General features: G+C 46.1%; 1 long non-coding RNA gene across 9 annotated transcripts in view; it reads left to right on the forward strand.

Moving 5' to 3' along the window:
- LOC118668386 overlaps positions 1-9,779 on the forward strand; it is a 29,275-nt gene extending 19,496 nt beyond the window's left edge. For all 9 annotated transcript variants that reach the window (XR_004971649.1, XR_004971650.1, XR_004971647.1 and 6 more), the window contains 3 exons: positions 2,533-2,723; positions 4,157-4,323; positions 9,081-9,779. This is a non-coding gene — a long non-coding RNA (uncharacterized LOC118668386). The remainder of the gene's footprint in view (positions 1-2,532; positions 2,724-4,156; positions 4,324-9,080) is intronic.
- The last annotated feature ends 7,856 nt before the right edge of the window (positions 9,780-17,635 follow it).

A 17,635-nucleotide genomic window follows, 5' to 3' on the forward strand; every position in this document is an offset into this window, starting at 1 on the left:
CTGTTAGGGTACGTGCCCAGGTTTCGGGCTCAATCCCCAGTATGGAACTTGGAAGAGTCAGCCTTTCAGTGATTTTTCTCTCATTGATATTTCTCTCTCTCTCTCTCTCCCTCTCCCTTCCCCTCTTAAATCAACAAAAATATATTTTAAAAATAGTGACATTATCAAACACTGCAAAGATGTGGAGAAGTGATTGTTCATACATTAGCGGTGGGAATGTAAAATGGTACAGCCACTCTACAGAACAGGTTGGCTGTTTTTTCTTGTCCCAGTCAGAATACTATTGGGCAAAGCATTCCCAGGAGAGGGGAACATCAAGCCACCTGATACTGGCCAATTAGAGAAGGGACAGAGGAGATCGCCCGTCTGCCCCTTAAGCAGGGTGGAAGTGTGGGTGAGCTTTGGATGGAGAGAAGGGGAAAAGAGATAACGGTCAGTCAGAGGGCCACAGAGTTTGGAATATGTAAAATACACTATTTGATCAATGCAGAGTACATATTGAGAAGGCTGTAAACCTGGGCTTTGGTAGCAGCGAGGCACAGGGAAATTGCTGCCCATATGTCCACATAGGTGTGTCAGACTTAGAGTTTTCAAACAGGAAGATTAGCTCACGAGGTGCAAACAAGTCTTTGTACTCTAGGCGGTAACCCTATTGAGTGGATGACTAAGGCAATCCACCTATGTGACTTACCAGGTCAGGGGAGAAGAAGGGAGTGGTGGACCAGGAGTGACGGGCAGTTCTGGGTGGGCCAGCGTGAGTCACCCTCCCCAGGGTTAATACCAGGAGATCAGGCCAAGGGCTTATGCGGCTCATTTTCTTCACCTTTCCCCAAATTCTAGTTTTGTCAGTTCTCTCATCCTCTGACTTCTCTGAGCGGGGCGTGGAGTTGAAATAGCTCCAACTTGATAGATAGGGACCCTGGGGTCCAGAGAGGAGAAGGGACTCGCCCTTATTCCCGCAGCATGCTGATTTCAGAGTTGGGATTAGAAGGGCCTCTTGGCTACCAACCCCTTGCACTTTGTCCTCTACCAACAAGGCTTTCCTCTCTGAGTCTTCTCCCCATTGTACCAACTAAGGCAAAAGGGACACAGAATGGGACATGGCAGAAACTTGAAGGGGTTGTCCCTCAACTGTGAAGTGCCCCAGGGAACGTAGGGAGAGGCAGGAGGAGTTTGGGGGCAGAGGTTTGTCTTCCATGACCCTATTCTCAAGAGAAAGCCGGTTTTAGGTCACCTTTTTTTAAAGGTAAACTCCGAAATAACAAATTCTGTGACCCTTTCATAGATTTCTTAATATTTTATTAAACAAATACTGGGACCGCTTTAAATGTTTTCTTTGTAGCACCCCTTTTAAATAGCTTTTTTGAAGTTTGTTAACTTACAACTAGGTCTATATATCTCTCCCCTGATGAATGTGATGAGGACTGACTGTCTCAGTGACTCTCCTCTGATGACCACAAGGCCATCGTGGAGGGAGGCTTAGGTTGTATCCATGCATCAAAGGAAGTGTGTAATTTCCACATATAAAGGGTTGCAGGTGTTGATCTCTGACCTCTGGCCGATGAGCACTCCTCTACTTCTACAATGCAGTCCCTACAAGTAAAAATCTTGCCTTTATTTTTTAAAAATATTTTTATTGTTTTCAGAGAGGGAGGGAGGGAGAGGGAGACAGAGATAGAAACATCAATGATGAGAGAGAATCATTGATTGGCTGCCTTCTGCATGTCCCACACTGGGGACCAAGACTGCAACTTGGGCATGTGCCCTCCCTGATGACCTCTCCTGGGTCATAGGTCGATGCTCAACCACGGAGCCACCCCAGCCTTACCAAAATGCTGCTTTTATTTTTATTTTTTATTTTTTATTTTTTTTTATATATTTTATTGATTTTTTACAGAGAGGAAGGGAGAGGGATAGAGAGCTAGAAACCTCGATGAGAGAGAAACATCGACCAGCTGCCTCCTGCACACCTCCTACTGGGGATGTGCCCGCAACCAAGGTACATGCCCTTGACCGGAATCGAACCTGGGACCCTTCAGTCCGCAGGCCGACGCTCTATCCACAGAGCCAAACCGGTTTGGCATGCTTTTAGATTTTGTCTGTATCCCCCTCCCCCAACAATTTGGCATAGTCAAGATATGGAGCAACCAGACCCCCAGAAGAGCAGAGATGTAATGTAGGATGAATTGATAAGTGCCCACCTGGTGAGATCCCGTAGTGTCTTCCTTTTGTGTCCTCCTCCCTCGCCTTCCACGACTGGTGATGCCATATCTAAGTTCTGCCCCTGGGCTGGTTTTCTTTTCCGAAAGTCTTTGTTGCTTCAGGCAGGCATCATAAACTAAACCTGTTTAACTGTCTGGCCTCTCTTGCACCCCTTCCTTCTCAGACCCCTCAAAATCAGATGTGCTCTAGTTCTCTTAGACCAGATAAATGTTCCACAGATGTTCCTGTCTGGGTCAGGAAAGGAACTACAACTTCCCCTGAGTCAGTTAATTTTAAACATTTTGGTCCTTCTTCTTCTGTTTAATTTAGGATTCGTGTACCAGAAAGAACCCAAAACTCCAGAGATTGATCCTGGGACCATAGTTTCCTGAAATGTTCAAGGAAGAATAAAGGAAACGCTCATCATGGCCACACTGAGTCAGAGATCCATGAGAAAATGAGGCCTAAAAAGTAAAAGGCTAAATCCTTAATTGCCCCCCAGGAGAAGTTGGAAAACCTCAGTAAGTATGTTGGTAAAATTCTTTTGGGGAAGTTTTTTATGTTCCTGTAAAAAAAAAAAACAACAATAACCCTGGTAGCACAATATCAAGCCTTCAACCTTTAGAGGGGGTGTGCCAGTTGTCACTTAACGCCTCCTTATTCCAAATCCACCCTTCATTACTTTTCTTGTGATATTAGAACATTTCATTGCCAGCAGGCTCAATTGTTGTCAGTAGGGGGTGCTAGAGGGCACAATTCATCCATGTGAGCAGGTGGTGTCCAACCATGGCCTCTGCCTATTAAGAACCCCAGTTGTAGGGGACTCTTGCTTGCCAGGCAAGGCCCATAGTATTCTGCCTGCCTGCCAGCCTCAGCTTCTGACTGTGTACCAGCTCTGGCCCAGATGACCCAGTGAACTTCCCTGTCATCCAGTGGTGGCAGTCACACCCCAAGAGACCTGTGTCCCAGCTGTAGGGAGGGGCTCCCTCCCACCCCAAGCTATTTCCTGCTTTGAGTACTTTCCCTCTGTCAGAGGGTATTCTTTAGAGTTCGCTTTTATTTCCTCATGGTAGTTCCCTTTAAATAGTTACTAATTCTTTTTATTAAACTTCCCTTTTTCAAACCATTGTGGTTACTGTCTCCTCACTGTCCTTTCATGGGCCATGATGCTGAAAACGCAGCACTTCTCAATTCATACTAGTCACATTTTAAGGGCTCAATGGCCATGTATGGCTAGTGGCTATTTTATGGGACAGTGCAGCTCTAAGTCATGGTTTGACACATACTTAATGCGAGTGATACTTTGGGGGACAGTTTTAAAAAAAAGAAATTGCATAAAAATATATTGGACTTAATTCTGTAGCTTTATTGATACTAGAGGCCTGGTGCACGCATTCATGCATGGGTGGGGTCCCTCAGGGTGGCCTGTGGGGATCGGGCCAAAACCCACAGTCCAACGCCACCTGCAGCTCCTACCTGCCACTCCCGCTCATCCCGGCCCCACTGTGCCTTCCGCAGGCTCGCGCCCAATCAGTCCCGATTGGGAGAGGCTCACACTGCCACAGCAGCACTTGTGAGCCCTGTGTTTGGTGCCCTCCAAAGGGGAGTGGCCTGCAGGACATCCCCTGAGTGGTCCCAAATTGTGAGAGGGCGCAGGCCAGGCTGAGGGACCCCACCAGTGCACGATCGGGGCCAGGGAGGGACCACAGGAGGGCTCCAGGATGTGTCTGGCCCATCTCACTGGTATGTGGGCACCAGGATAACATTGAGGGGTTGGTGCTTTGGTGGGAGGTTGTGCCCTAAGGCGTCTGGAAGAGGAGATTACTCTGACATTCAAAAGATACGTTATCACCCGAGGTCAAGGGCTTTGGTGGTCTCTATGAATTGTCTCCTGACTTACCTTGCTTGCTATTGGCATTTATGTAATTGTGGCTTGTCACCTTGTATCTTCCAGGGATGGTCTAGAGCCCCACAGGGTCATGGAGATGCTCAAGAGAACATCACAGGGCTCTTTCCATCTGGGTTCTTGGTTGAAATGGCTTGTCATAGACCCTGTATCCTGCTGGAACCTGTGTGTTGTATGTCGTCTAGGATGGCCCGGGCTGCAAAGGAATCCAGGACGTGAGTACTTGACAATGAGATAGTAACAGACAAGTAAGAAAGCTCATGGTTGAAGTGACATTAGTGGAGTGAATGCTGTTGATGTGGCTTGAGTTCCAAGATCTGGTGGGTTGTGGGATTGCAGCATTAGTGTTCATCTTGATCTTTGGAAAGGTTTTAGGCCGTGTAAAACTTGCTTGTTGCAGTTTTATTTGATTTTGCTTAGTGCCATAGTGTTGCTTCTAGCTCATCAGAGCTTTGGAGGTTGGAAGAATGTGTGGTTTGTAACTTATACAAATGTTGAAAAGGTTTTCCCATGAAATGAAAACATTAGTCTGAGTTTAGATGTGAGCCTATCTTTTCCTGGGGAAGAATGCATTTTTGGGAGTTCTTCTGTGATGGCATTTGCCTTCCAGTAGGGGTCGCTGTATACTACCCAGAGAAAAAGCTTAACAACTCAGACCCAGTGGATGGCTCCTAGTGTGTGTGTGTGTGTGTGTGTGTGTGTGTGTGTCCCGTCCCCCGCTTACCAGTGGCAGAAGAAAGGCGGTGCACACAACGAAAAGCTAATAAATAGGAAAACCCGGGGCCGTACCTCGCATGTTTTATTCTATCACGCTCCTTCCTCCAATTGTGCACTAAGATGCCGGATCTGGTGAGCAGGGGAAGGAAGGAGGGATCTGGAAGCTGTGGGTTGCCCATTTTAGTGGAAGTTAAAATAGATAGGACAAGATAGCAATCTGCTAGTGTTCAGGCAGCCTTTTCTATACAGGAACCCCATTTTGTTATTGTTCCTACACTGGGAAATGACGGGGTCTAGGGATTGGACAGGGAGGGTACTCATAAATATTTACACGCAGGACTGCTTCATCTCAAACATTTCTCTTTACATACGTCAACTGCTTTAACTTACTAGACAGAGCTTTCCCAGGCAGAAAAAGTCATGCTTATAAATCCAGTGCACCAAGCTCCTGTACTCAGAACAAAATAGCATTTGAGAAGCATTCCTGAGGTCAGGCTGTTTGAGTGGAGGGATGGTCAATACAGGGAAACATCAATTAACATTTCAAAACAATGCCTGCCCGCACCCCACCCCCACCCCCTTCCCCTGGCCCATTACCAGTGCGATGTGACCACTGTCTCTTACACAGATGTTCCCTCTACTTTTTGCCTTTTGTGTTCATCATAGCTTGTGTAACAGAGGAGGGGAAGTTGCCATTTAATTTTTTTAAGTGTGTGTGTGTGTGTGTGTGTGTGTATATATATATATATATATATATATATATATATACTTTTTTTTTTAGAAATATATTTTTTTTTATTGATTTCAGAGAGGAAGGGAGAGGGAGAGATTGAGAGACAATCATTGAACGGCTGCCTCCTGCATGCTCCCTACTAGAGATTGAGCCTACAATCCCAGCATGTGTGCTGACTGGAATCCAACTGTGACCTCCTGTTTCATAGGTCAATGCTCAAGTACTGAGCCACACCAGCCGGGCAAAAGTTGCCATTTTAAACAAGGCAAGGGTTCTTAACTTGGGGATCAATGATATAGTTCAGGGAACTCTGAGTGTGGATAGGAAGAAAGTTTACATTTTTATTTTCATTGGCAAAATTGGCATCTCCTTCGATTATGGATGTAGGCAACAAAAGACAGCAATATTAGCAGGACGTGTCACAGGTATCTTGAAATATCATTCACACTCATTACTTCAGGGTAGCTGTAAGATCTGTCACTAGATCTTCTACATGTGTTAATAATGGAATACATGTATTACTATAACATAAAGGTGTTTTAAAATAACTATTTCAGAATACATTTTAAACTTTTTGTTTTAAAATTCCCTTAAGATTCCCTATGTAACTTTCCCCTGGTTTCCCCCAATGGCATCATCTTGTGAAACTATAGCACATCACCACATCAGGAAACTCACATGGGCACAATCCATGGGGCATCTGCAGGTTGGCTATGCACTCTTTGGTGTACATATGTGCGTGTGTATTTAGTTTGATACGATTTTGTCACACGTGTAGATTTGTGTGATCACCAGGACTGTTCCATCACCACAAGGATCCCTCATGCAATCACCCTTTTATAGCCAGACACTCCCCATCCCCTCCCTCAGCCCTGCCATTTACTAATCTGTTCTCCATATCTATAATTTTGTAGTTTTAAGAATGTCAGAACATGGAATCTGTGACCTTTTGAGGTCTACATACTTTCAAAAGTATGTAACCTTTTGAGATTGGCTGTTTTTCATTCTGTATACTTCCCTGGAGGGCTGTCCAAATTCTTGTGTAGATAATGGTTTGTTCCTTTTGTTCTTGAGTAACGTTCCATGGTAGACACGTACTCAACTTGTTCAATCATTTGCTCACTGAAGGACATTTGGGTTATTTCCAATTCTGGGCTATAATTTGTTTTTAAACATATTTTGTTTTAAATGGGTTAAAAACATTGTTCTGAGATGGAATCCAGGGCTTTGCTACACCGCCCAAGGGACCCATTGGCACAAAAATGTAGTTGTAAAGGGGAGAAATCTGTACCTCCACCTTGTTCCCTTCTATCCAGAGGAGCTGGGTGGGAAGGGGGACAGGGAAGGGCAGTGTTTCAGAGCCTCGGCCAGGTCTTTTGTGCTGCTGGGGGAGACCTGGGGCAGATGGTCTGACATCGCAGCCACGTTACTGAGCTGACCTTCACGTAATGAGGGGAGTGGGCGGGGAGGAGAGGCAGAGGACGAGGACGGACAGAGGAAGAATGAGAGGGGCCCAGGCACATGGCAACCTGAAACCCCACCATTGTCCCCAACCTTAGGAATATCTGTCACACTCACCAATGAGTCATGTGAGTGCTTTTCAGGAGACAAAGTAGTGACCGCGCTGAGTCCCACACCTGGAGCTGCAGGGTCAGGGGACAGCTGTGGGGGGTGAGCTGTGAGTGGGTGGAGAATTGTAGGGAGGTGATTCCCTGTCAGAGGTAAGCCCATCCCATTCTGTGATCTCAGCTGACACTGAACTACATTTATTTCATTAAATGTGTCTGGAGGAGTCAGGATGCACACTGTGATGGCCATGGAGCGAGCATCACAGCCCTCAAGAACAGCTCCCTGACTGGGAGGTTTCAGGTGGAATTTGTGCTATCTCCAGCCCTATCTGGTACCTGGTGGCCTTGACAGAAGTCTAGTGGCCAAGTGTCAAGAAATGCCAGTAGTTAGGCAGAAGATGCAAGAGCTAGGTCAGTGATGAGCAAGAGTTTGCAGGAGGAGACCATAAGTGGTCAAAAGTAAGCCAGCCACCATTGTACAACCGGCGAAGAATGAATGGATCTGGGCATCGACCCCACGCACTTCCACAAGAAGAGCCACGACCAGGCAGTCTGTGCCTCCCGGTGCATGAACAGCTCTACCCACGAAGCATCAAACCTGAATCTGATCAGACTTCCAACTTCCATGAAACAGAGCGCAGAGAGGCGTGTTAGACCCGCCGAGGATGCGTTCAGCACACCCAGGCTGTGGGGAACTTTACATGCAGGGTGACGACTAGTTTCTTCAATAAGTTGTGAGGAAAAGCAAAAAGATGGAGGTGAGAGGAAACCTGTAGAGTTTTAAAGGTTTAAAAAATATAGCAACCACTCACAGTGTGTGGACTTCATTTGGATGCTGATTCAAACAAACAAACTTAAGGAAAAAATGGATGAGGCCAGTGACTGGCTATTTGATCATATTAAGGGATTAGTGTTAGCTTTTTTAGGTGTGACCATGGTCAAAGTTAATATCATTTAAAGGCACATACTCAGATATGTACAGATCACATGATATGATGCCTGGTATTTGCTTCAAAATAATATAGGAAGGGGTAGGTGGATGGAAGTGTAGGCGAAAAAGATGGGTCACTAGTTGATATTGTTGAATCGGATGATGGATGCAGAGGAGTTCGTTATACTGTTCTGGCGCTTTGAGGGTATAAGTTTGATATACCTCAAATGCAGTAAGCAACTTAATAAAACTACAGAATTGTCTGGTAAAGAGAGGGAAACGTCTGGATTTGGAAGGGGAGTGCAGTCAGCCAACTGGCTGGGGGTCGAGGGTTGGAGTGGAGGTATCAGGCAACCTGGGCCCTAGATAGACACTGGGGGAGGGCCTCCCGGATGGACAGGTGGGGTGGGAAGGTGAAGGGAGTGTCAGGCAAGGCTTCCAGTTCTAGACTGTTGATTGGCAGTAGGCGTTTCATTTCTAGACTATTGATTGGCAGTAGGCGTTTCAGTTTCCAAGACTTTGAAAGTGTTGAAAAGAAAATAATCTGAAGGATGAAATTGGCTGCAGCAACCAGGAAGCTCAGCCTGTCCACGCCTTCCACCCACTCCCAGGCTCAGCTGTGAACACTGCCAGAGAGTCATAAATAGCCGGAGGGAAACCATTGAGCCACTGGGCAGTAATGAGTGCAAGATCACTGTGCACACACCAGAAAGACAGTTTGCAAACTGGGAGCACACAAGCCAAAGCATGGAATGGAGCTCAGGGCGTGTTGTTATAAAGCAGCTTACACAGTGAGAAGGCAGTGACTCTTTCCTCTTCACAGTGACGGGTTGTAATACTAGGATTTTCTTAAATGACAGGGAATTGATCAGTGGTTACCTCTTTCTACCTTGGGAAACAGCTCAAGTTTTGCTCATGATGTTTCAGAGGTATGACCAAGGTCAAGTTAATCTTACAAAAGAACCTAAATTAACTGCTTGTAGGATTAAATTGGTTTTTTGTTTGTTTGTTTGTTTTTAACAGCAGCAGCTTCCAAAGCTCTCCACGATGTTGTCTTCTTTGCTTGGTACCTGAGGGGATGGCCAACTGCTGCTGCTTGCCTTCCCAGATGTCTGGCTGGCTGGGCATCCTGGTTTCCAGGCACTTGATGGAGACCGGATATCATCAAGTCCAGCCCTCTGTCACTGCTCTGCAGACAGGGAAGCAGCCCCAGGAAGTGGAGTCTTTGTGTACAAAAAGCACTGGGACAAGTCTCTGGTCAGAGGAGGTGATCTGGGAAGACCTTCTACACAGGAGCACGTGTTCACTCAGTAGCTGTTATTGAGTGTCTTACTGCTTGGCAAGTACTGGCTGGGCTGTGCTGGGAGGGACTCTCAGATGAGTAAGAAATAAGTTTTTTCCTGGAATAGCTAACTAGATCTGAGGTGGAGGGGGCTGGCTAGAGAGAAGGAGCAAAGAATTAAACAGAATATTCATGGACCTGTGGACAAGAGAGCACTCGGGTGGGGAGTCAGCAAGTGCAGGAGGCTCCTATCCCCTGTGTTTCTGGGAAGCGACTTTCCGTCTCTGAGCCTTGACAACCCTGTCTACAAAATGGGTGTGATCACTTCAGCTTGTCCTGACCCACAGAGGAGGCATCTGGAGAATGACTACAAGAACTTTTACATGTAAAATGTGGTTGAAGGTATTTTGACAAATGAATAAATATGTTGATTTTGAACACATATGTTTGTACCAAGGCAAGGGACTGGTGAGTCGTGAAGAGGTTGCAAAACCACCTCCCCCAACTTTAGCAGAAAGCACCCCCCGTCCCCCCAAGGCCCTCTGAGCACATATGGGCAGATGTACACAAGGAGAGACAACACATGTCAGGTGGCTGGAGGGGCCAGCTGGTGGGGGCGACAGAAAGGGGAAATGGAAGAGGTGAGATGAGCAACATTTGCTTCCTGTTGTGCCGTCAATGGAGCATGGGGGGAAGAGTGAGCCTGAGGTTCTGGCACAACATCTATTCAAAGCGAGTGAACACGGGCACCGGCAGAGCTTGTGAACCGGAGGGCACGTCTGTGGTTCAGAAACTCCAGTGTTAAGAGCTTAGAGATGAACCACACTGACCCTCTTGTGGGCTCAGCCCAGATGGGGTGACCTTTGCCCAAGGAAGATAGAAATGGAGAGAAAGAGACAGAGTGAGATCAAGGATGAGACGGGAGCCAAACTGGGGCTGTTCCATCAAAAAGCCAGTTTGTCGGGTGCCGGCTCGGCTATGGTAGCCCACTACTTCCTGCTCCCTGTGGGTAGTGCCAGGTCCTCCGTGCAGATGGACAAGGCTTCTGACCAGGAGGAAGTTGTGCTCTTGTAGGGAGACAAATTGACCCCGAGCTAATTCCTATACTGACATGGGAAGCTCAGAGCAGGGCATCAGAGAGGCCTAGAAAGACTGGAGGAGACGGGGGGCTTTTGAGGGGAGCTGGGCCGTGGAGTACAGGGCGGATGAGGCTGCAGGCAAAGGTTCACAGATTCAGTCAGTACTGCCTGAAGAGAGAAGCAGGTGTTTTGAAAATGCGATGCCACTTTTCACTGTCATAGTCCATGTGTGTAACATGTTAAAAATGTGTGTGTGTCAGGGGCATGTCCGAGTGGTGAGGATGTTGAAGTCTCTACTCTGAAGTTGAAGCAACCTCGTGTCCTGTGCATCTCGGGTGCCTGGTTTCAGAGGCTGGTCCATTCCCTTCCAGGGCAAACAATCCTTGCACATCTTTCCTTTTTAAAATTTTTTTTTTTCAATTACATTCAATATTATATTAGTTTCACGTGTACAGCATAGTGGTTAGACATTTGTATAACTTACAGAATGATCCCCCCATGAGTCTAGTACCCCTGATACCATATATAGTTATTACAATATTATTGACTATATTTCCTATGCTGTCCTTTACATCTCTGTGACTATCTTATAACTGCCAGTTTGTACTTCTCAATCCCTTCACCTTTTTCGCCCAGCCCTCAACACCCCTCTCACCCAGCAACCATTATTTTGTTTTTTGTATCTATGAGTTTGTTTCTGTTTCGTTTGTTCACTTATTTTGTTTTTTAGATTCCACATATAAATGATACCATATGGTATTTGTCTTCCTCTGTCTGACTTATTTCACTTAGCATAAATACCCACTAGGTTCATCCATGATGTTGCAAATGGTAGAATTTTATTATTTTTTAATGGCCAGGTAATATTCTATTGTATGTATGTACCACACCTTCTTTATCCACTCATCTGTCAGTGGACACTTGAGTCTTGTTTTCTTATTCATTCAGCTACCCTATTTCTTTTGTATGGAGCATTTAATATATTTACATTTAAAGTAATCATTGATAGGTATATAGTTGTTACAATTTTATTATTAATATTTATATCTTATTTTTTTTTTTTTTTTTTCTCCTCCTCCTCCTCCTCCTCTTTCCCCCCCCCCCCACCCCCTTTCTCTCTCCTTCCTAAAGAATCTCCTTTAACCTTTAACATTTCTTCTAATACTGGTTTGGTGATGATGAAGTTCTTTAGCATTTTCTTGCCTGGGGAGCACTTTTTTTTTTTTTTTTTTTGAGAGGGAGGAAGCAGGAGAGAGAGCTTGAGAAACATCTATGTATTGGTTGCCTCTCATATGCGGCTTGACCTGGATCAAACCCATAACCTAGGTATGTACCCTGACTGGGGAATTGAACCCATAACTTTTGGTGCACGGGACAATGCTGCAACCAACTGAGCCACCCTGGCCAGAGCCTATCTAGGGAGTCTTTATTTTTCCTTCAATTTTAAATGATAGCTTTGCTGGGTAGAGTAATCTTGGTTGTAGGTCCTTCTTTTTCATCACTTTGAATAGCTCATGCCAGTCCTGCTGGCCTGCAACGTTTCTGTTGAGGAATCAGCTGACAGTCCTATGGGATCTCCCTTGTAGGTAACTAACTGCTTTTCTCTCACTGCTTTTCAGATTCTCTGTTTGTCTTTGACCTTTGGAATTTTAATTATGATGTGTCTTGGTGTGGGCTTCTTTGGGCTCATCTTGTTTGGGACTCTGCTTCCTGGACATGTAAGTCTATTTCTTTCAAAAGGTTAGGCAAGTTTTCAGTCATTATTTTTTCAAATAGGTTTCAATCCTTTGTTCTCTCTCTCCTCCCTCTGGTACCCCTATGATGTGAATGTTGATATGCTTGATGTCCCAGAGGTCCCTTAACTATGCTACTTTGTTCTTGTTGTTTGATTCTTTTTTTTTTTTTTTTTTTTTTGGCTGTTTTGATTGGGTACTCTCCACTACCTTGCCTTCCAAGTTGCTGATTCAGTCCTTTCCTTCATCTATCCTGCTATTGATTCCCTCTAATGTATTCTTCAATTTCAGTTATTGTATTCTTTATTTCTGACAGGTTCTTTTTATATTTTCTACCTCCATTTTTATGTTTCCTGCCCTGTTGAAGTTCTCACTGAGTTTACCTATTCTTCCCCTAAGTTAATTGGAATCTTATGACCAGTGTTTTGAACTCTATCTCTAGCAGATTGCTTGCCATGACTATAGCAGATGAGCTGTTGTGGGTGGGCTGACCCCATGGAGCGGGATTCACTATTGCAGGGCTCTGGTGCCTGCTGAGTTCACCCTTTTGCTGTGTTGTTTGTGGAGCTAATCAGGTGGTACTCTGCTGTGGTCTGAAGCTGGTCACCAGGTGTGTTGGTTCTGGGCCTTTTGGGAGGTCTCCAGTGCATGCCCAGGGCACCTACTGCCTGTACCCAGTCCAAAGCCACCTGGTAGGACCTACAAACTGATCTTTGGTTGGTAGTTGCCTGTGCTGGGCTTGGAGATGCCTAGGATAGGTTCAGCTGTGAACCAAGGCCAGCTGCCACTAAGCAGAGGGTTGGGGGCTGCTTAGCAAGATGCACAGGGCATGCTGAAAGGTTTGTGTACCTTTCAGAGATTTTAGGGAAGACCACAGTGTGGACCGAAGCCTGAAAGAGGTTAGGGCCTGTGCACAAGGTGGGTGGACGGGTTCTCAGGGAATCAACAGGGTTGGATGAGTTTGATGGACACAGATTTGGTACCTGCATATCCTGGAGACTGTGGGAGGGGATGGCTCAACAAAGTTATAAATTGGCAGAGAGTGCTTCCCCTCCAGTCCTCGCCTTAAAGCCAGACAGTTCAGTTCCTCCTTGCATGTCCCTGGTGCCTTCAGGGCTGCTGCCCAGCGCTGGAGCTCAGATCGAATGAATTCCTCAGGAAGTAAGTCCATGGGAGGGCCCTTTAAGAGGATGCCTGGGGCCCCAGCAGCCCTTCATCTCACATGGATGGAATCCCTGCTAGTTTTACAGCCAGATGTGGGGACTTCTCTTTCCAGCACTGGTGGTCCAGGCTGGGGAGCCGGTGTGGAGCTGGGACTGCTCCCTCCTCAGGGGGCACCTCTGCAGCCCAGATACCCCTCCTGATTCTTAATTGACACTCCTGGGTGTGGAACCAGTTCATCTTATCTCCACCCTCCTACCAGTGTTCATGGGGCTTCTTCTTTATATCTGTAGTTAGAAGAGTTCTCTTTTCAGCTACTCTTCAGGTGACTCTGAAGGGTGGTTATTCTAAAATTTAGTTGTAATTTTGATGTGGTCATGGGAGAAGGTGAGCACAGTGCATGTATTCCTCCCTCTTCCTTGCACATCTTATAGACAGCAAAGAAGACAAGTCCCCCTCCTGCACGACCAGCTTCTCTTGCTGCTGTGCACTGGGCTATCTCTGCTTTTTAAAAACTCCTCACCAAAAATATGTTTATTAATTTTATTTTATCTTTAAAAGAAATTACCTGTATTTTTAAAAATATATTTTTATTGATTTCAGAGAGGAAGGGAGAGGGAGAGAGAGATAGAAACATCAATGATGAGAATCCTTGATCGACTGCCTCCCCCACGGCCCACACTAGGGATCGAGCCCAAAACCCGGGCATATGCGCTGACTGGGAATTGAACCGTGACCTCCTGGTTCATAGGTTGAAGTTCAACCACTGAGCCAACTGGCTGGTCATGTTTATCAATTTTAGAGAGAGAGGTGTTTGATGAGCCCTGGCTGAAAATTCAGCTTGAGAGGGGGAGAAAGAAACATTGATGTGAGAAAGAGAGATCAATGGATTGCCTCCCAACACATCCCAACCAGGGATCGAATCTTCAACCTAGGTATGTACCCTGGCCTGATAACGAATCTGCAACCTTTTGACGTACCTGGCCAGGGCTCTGCTTTCTTACAGTAAAATTCCAACTAGTGTGTTGGGGTCCAGCCCCAGCAGGTCCAGGGATTCCCAAAGGTGTGGACGGAGTTGGCGAAGAAGGAATGACACGGAGGCTCTGTTCAGTTGATCAGCATAGCGAGGTTCTTTTTTTATTGTCCTGTTATATCTATATTTATACTATTTGATCCTATAAGCATGCCTCTATAATCACATCATGGTATGTTTTGGGTAACGGTCTACAGTTCCTTGTTTCTTATCTGACCTTTGCCAAAAATCCTGTCTCTATCTAGTTCTATTGATTTTAATGTTGTCTAGGTTAATCTCTGTGTTCCATTACAAGGGCTATTTCAAGGTTACTGCTCTCCTGATAGGCTACAAGGAAGTGACTGAAGGAGATTATCCTACCCAGTAAAGGTTATGTCCTCCCAGCCTCGCTGCTTGCCTTCCCTGGGACTGCCCTGTGTCGGTGGATCTCCAGGGGTATAGGCTTTGGTGCTTTCCCTGGTGGGCAGACCCCTGGGGATGTGGGCCCAACAAGTCCCAAATTTATTGCCAACAGTCTTATTCCAAGTTCTTCATAAGTAGTACATGGTATTTCTGTAACACTAGGGGGATTTACTGATTTATTCTCTTCCTTAGTCCTGTTAATCCCTAACCTGGGGAAACAACCTTTCTCGGGGAGGTGGTCCTGTTTAAAACACATAGCGCTAAGAGGGGGAGCAAACATATGTCATATACGCCAGGTCTCTTGAAACATAAGCTGTGCAGATGTTTCTTCCCTGCAGTGACTGTGTCAAGCAGCAAGGGTGGACCAGCTTCCAGCAAATTCCCCCATTTTTATTTTTTAAATGACAGAGCGTGTAAATCAGCGGCCACCTCTCAGATTGGGTTGTTTAAGACTCGGAAGAAGACTTGTTTGTGATTTTGCTAACAGGTCAGTCAGAGGCTTAACCCTGTATCGGCTCCCCACACTAGTGAATATAGAAAGAATGCTGGAAATAGATAATCACCATTTGGCAAACACCACAGTACTTACTGTCAGAAAGTGTCATTGACAGATGCTGCCCTTGGAGCTGCCTGAGAGCAGCTGGCACTGCCCCTGGGTGGAGCTCACTTCCTCTGCATGAAAGAATTTGCACACGTGCTGCCCAGCTGTCTGCCACTTGGGCTCCTAGGCAGTTATCTCCACAGCAGGGCAGAGAAGGGGAGTCATGAAGGAAAATCTCAGGGTGTGCAGTTGGCTGGTGCTGCTACTGGGCTGGTCAGGATTGGGGTGGATCTGTGGAGGGCAGGATGACTGACTGGAGAGCAGTGGGGTGACCTGGGCCTACCTGGCCAGGCTCAGCCCTTCCTGGAACTCCCTGCCCCTAATACTAACCCTGAAACCTTGACTGACTTCCCCTGACTGGAACCTGCCCAGTTATAGGAAAAAGGCCCAGCCCTTGCTGGGAAGATACCTCAGTGAGTTCCAGGGAAACATGGTTGCAAAGGCTCTGCGCTCCCCCCCAAAAACCTGCCCTGTCTACCGAGGAGTAGGTGTGTTTGATGAGCCCTGGCTGTGAATTCAGTTCCACAGGAAACAGATGGGTTGACATTTCAAAAGAGGATGAGATCAGTGGAACAGAAAAATAAATAATGACGTTCATGGAATAAAATTGATACCCATGAGTCCATACTGATAGAAATGAATGAAGAAATAAATAGGGTCACCCTTTTCTTAGAGTAAAATTATCCTATATAATAAAAGGATACTATGCAAATTGACCCTAACAAAGAATGACTGGGAATGACTGGTCACTATGACACACACTGAACACCAGGGGGCAGACGCTTAATGCAGGCGATGCCCCCTGGTGGTCAGTGCGCTCCCACAGGGGGAGCTCTGCTCAGCCACAAGCCAGGCTGCCAGCTGCCAGCACAGCGGTGGTGGTGGGAGACTTTCCCACTCCTCAGCAGCACTAAGGATGTCCGACTGCAGCTTAGGCCTGCTCCCTGCTGGCAAGTGGACATCCCCCGAGGGCTCCCAGGCTGCCAGAGGGATGTCTGACTGCCAGCTTAGGCCTAATCTCCTGGGGAGCGGGCCTAAGCCAGCAGGTGAATATCCTCCGAGGGGTCCCAGACTGTGAGAGGGCACAGACTGGGCTGTAGGACCCCCCCCAAGTGCACAAATTTTTGTGCACTGGGCCTCTAGTAATTAATAAATGTAGAAAGAATGAAGGAAATAGAGAATCACCATTTGGCAAATACTGCAGTACTAATTGTCAGAAAGTGTCATCGACAGATGCTAAAGTTAGTGGGCGAAAGTATGTTAAGGAGCAGGATATTTGTGTAGTTTCCAATTACCTCCCCACAAGATCCTTAGTAATTACAAATGAATAAATAGTAATTTCACTGTGGAAAATCCTGGCATGCACCACTTTACCAAGTGGTCAAAGTTAACATCGTCACTCCTGAGACACTGAAATCGTGTACCTCCGTATGACCCCCTGAGAAGGACACAACGTCACTTCCATGGTGGGCCTGCCCGAGTGCATGTCCTCCATCTAATCATGAAGAGGCGTCAGACCAAAATTCAGGGTCACTCTACAGCTCTCTTCGAAACTGTGTGGGTGATGAGAGACGAAGCGAGACTGAGGAACTGTCATGGAATGGAGAGATTAAGGAGATGTAGCCACCAAATGCAATGTGAGATTCTGCTTTAGATCCTGGACCAAAGAAAGGACATAAGTAGGACAGTTAAAAATTTCAAGCCCCTGTTAAATATTTTACCTTTTGTTCTCCCTGTGTGATCTACAATAATAATCTGCTTCATGTTGATATTTACTGCTGTGTTGCTAACAATTATCTAAAAGAGAAGTTGGTGTGCTTCACTGGATTGGAAAAAGTTTAGCTAAATCAGAAAGCAGGTCTAATTAAGCAAGTTTATCTATACATATAAAGCTCTCGCTGGTGCCAATCACAGGCATGTTTTGATCTGTCATTGTCGATTGTGAATTTGGTTGACACTTCTATTATAGAGAAAGGGCAAAAAGCAATATTAAAATATTTCTTCTAATTAATTTCCTTTCCATGTGCATGAATTCATGCACTGGGCCACTAGTGTTGAAATAAAAAAGTTAAAAAGTGGGGTAAGGATATGAGGAAAGAACCCAGGTTCTAGAACTTGGCCATTCCCCATGGTGGAACCAGGACTCTGTAACTTTTGTTGGGCAGCTCCCTGGACCTTATTCTTCCTATTGGTATCTGGCGTTTGGACTAGAGACTGAGAGGCCCTCCCACTTGGAAGGTCCCTCCTCGCCATCCCAGGTTTGGCCTCCACTCTATGTGGCCTGTGG

Source organism: Myotis myotis, unplaced genomic scaffold (genome assembly GCF_014108235.1).
Source record: "Myotis myotis isolate mMyoMyo1 unplaced genomic scaffold, mMyoMyo1.p scaffold_m19_p_13, whole genome shotgun sequence".
NCBI lineage: Eukaryota > Metazoa > Chordata > Mammalia > Chiroptera > Vespertilionidae > Myotis > Myotis myotis.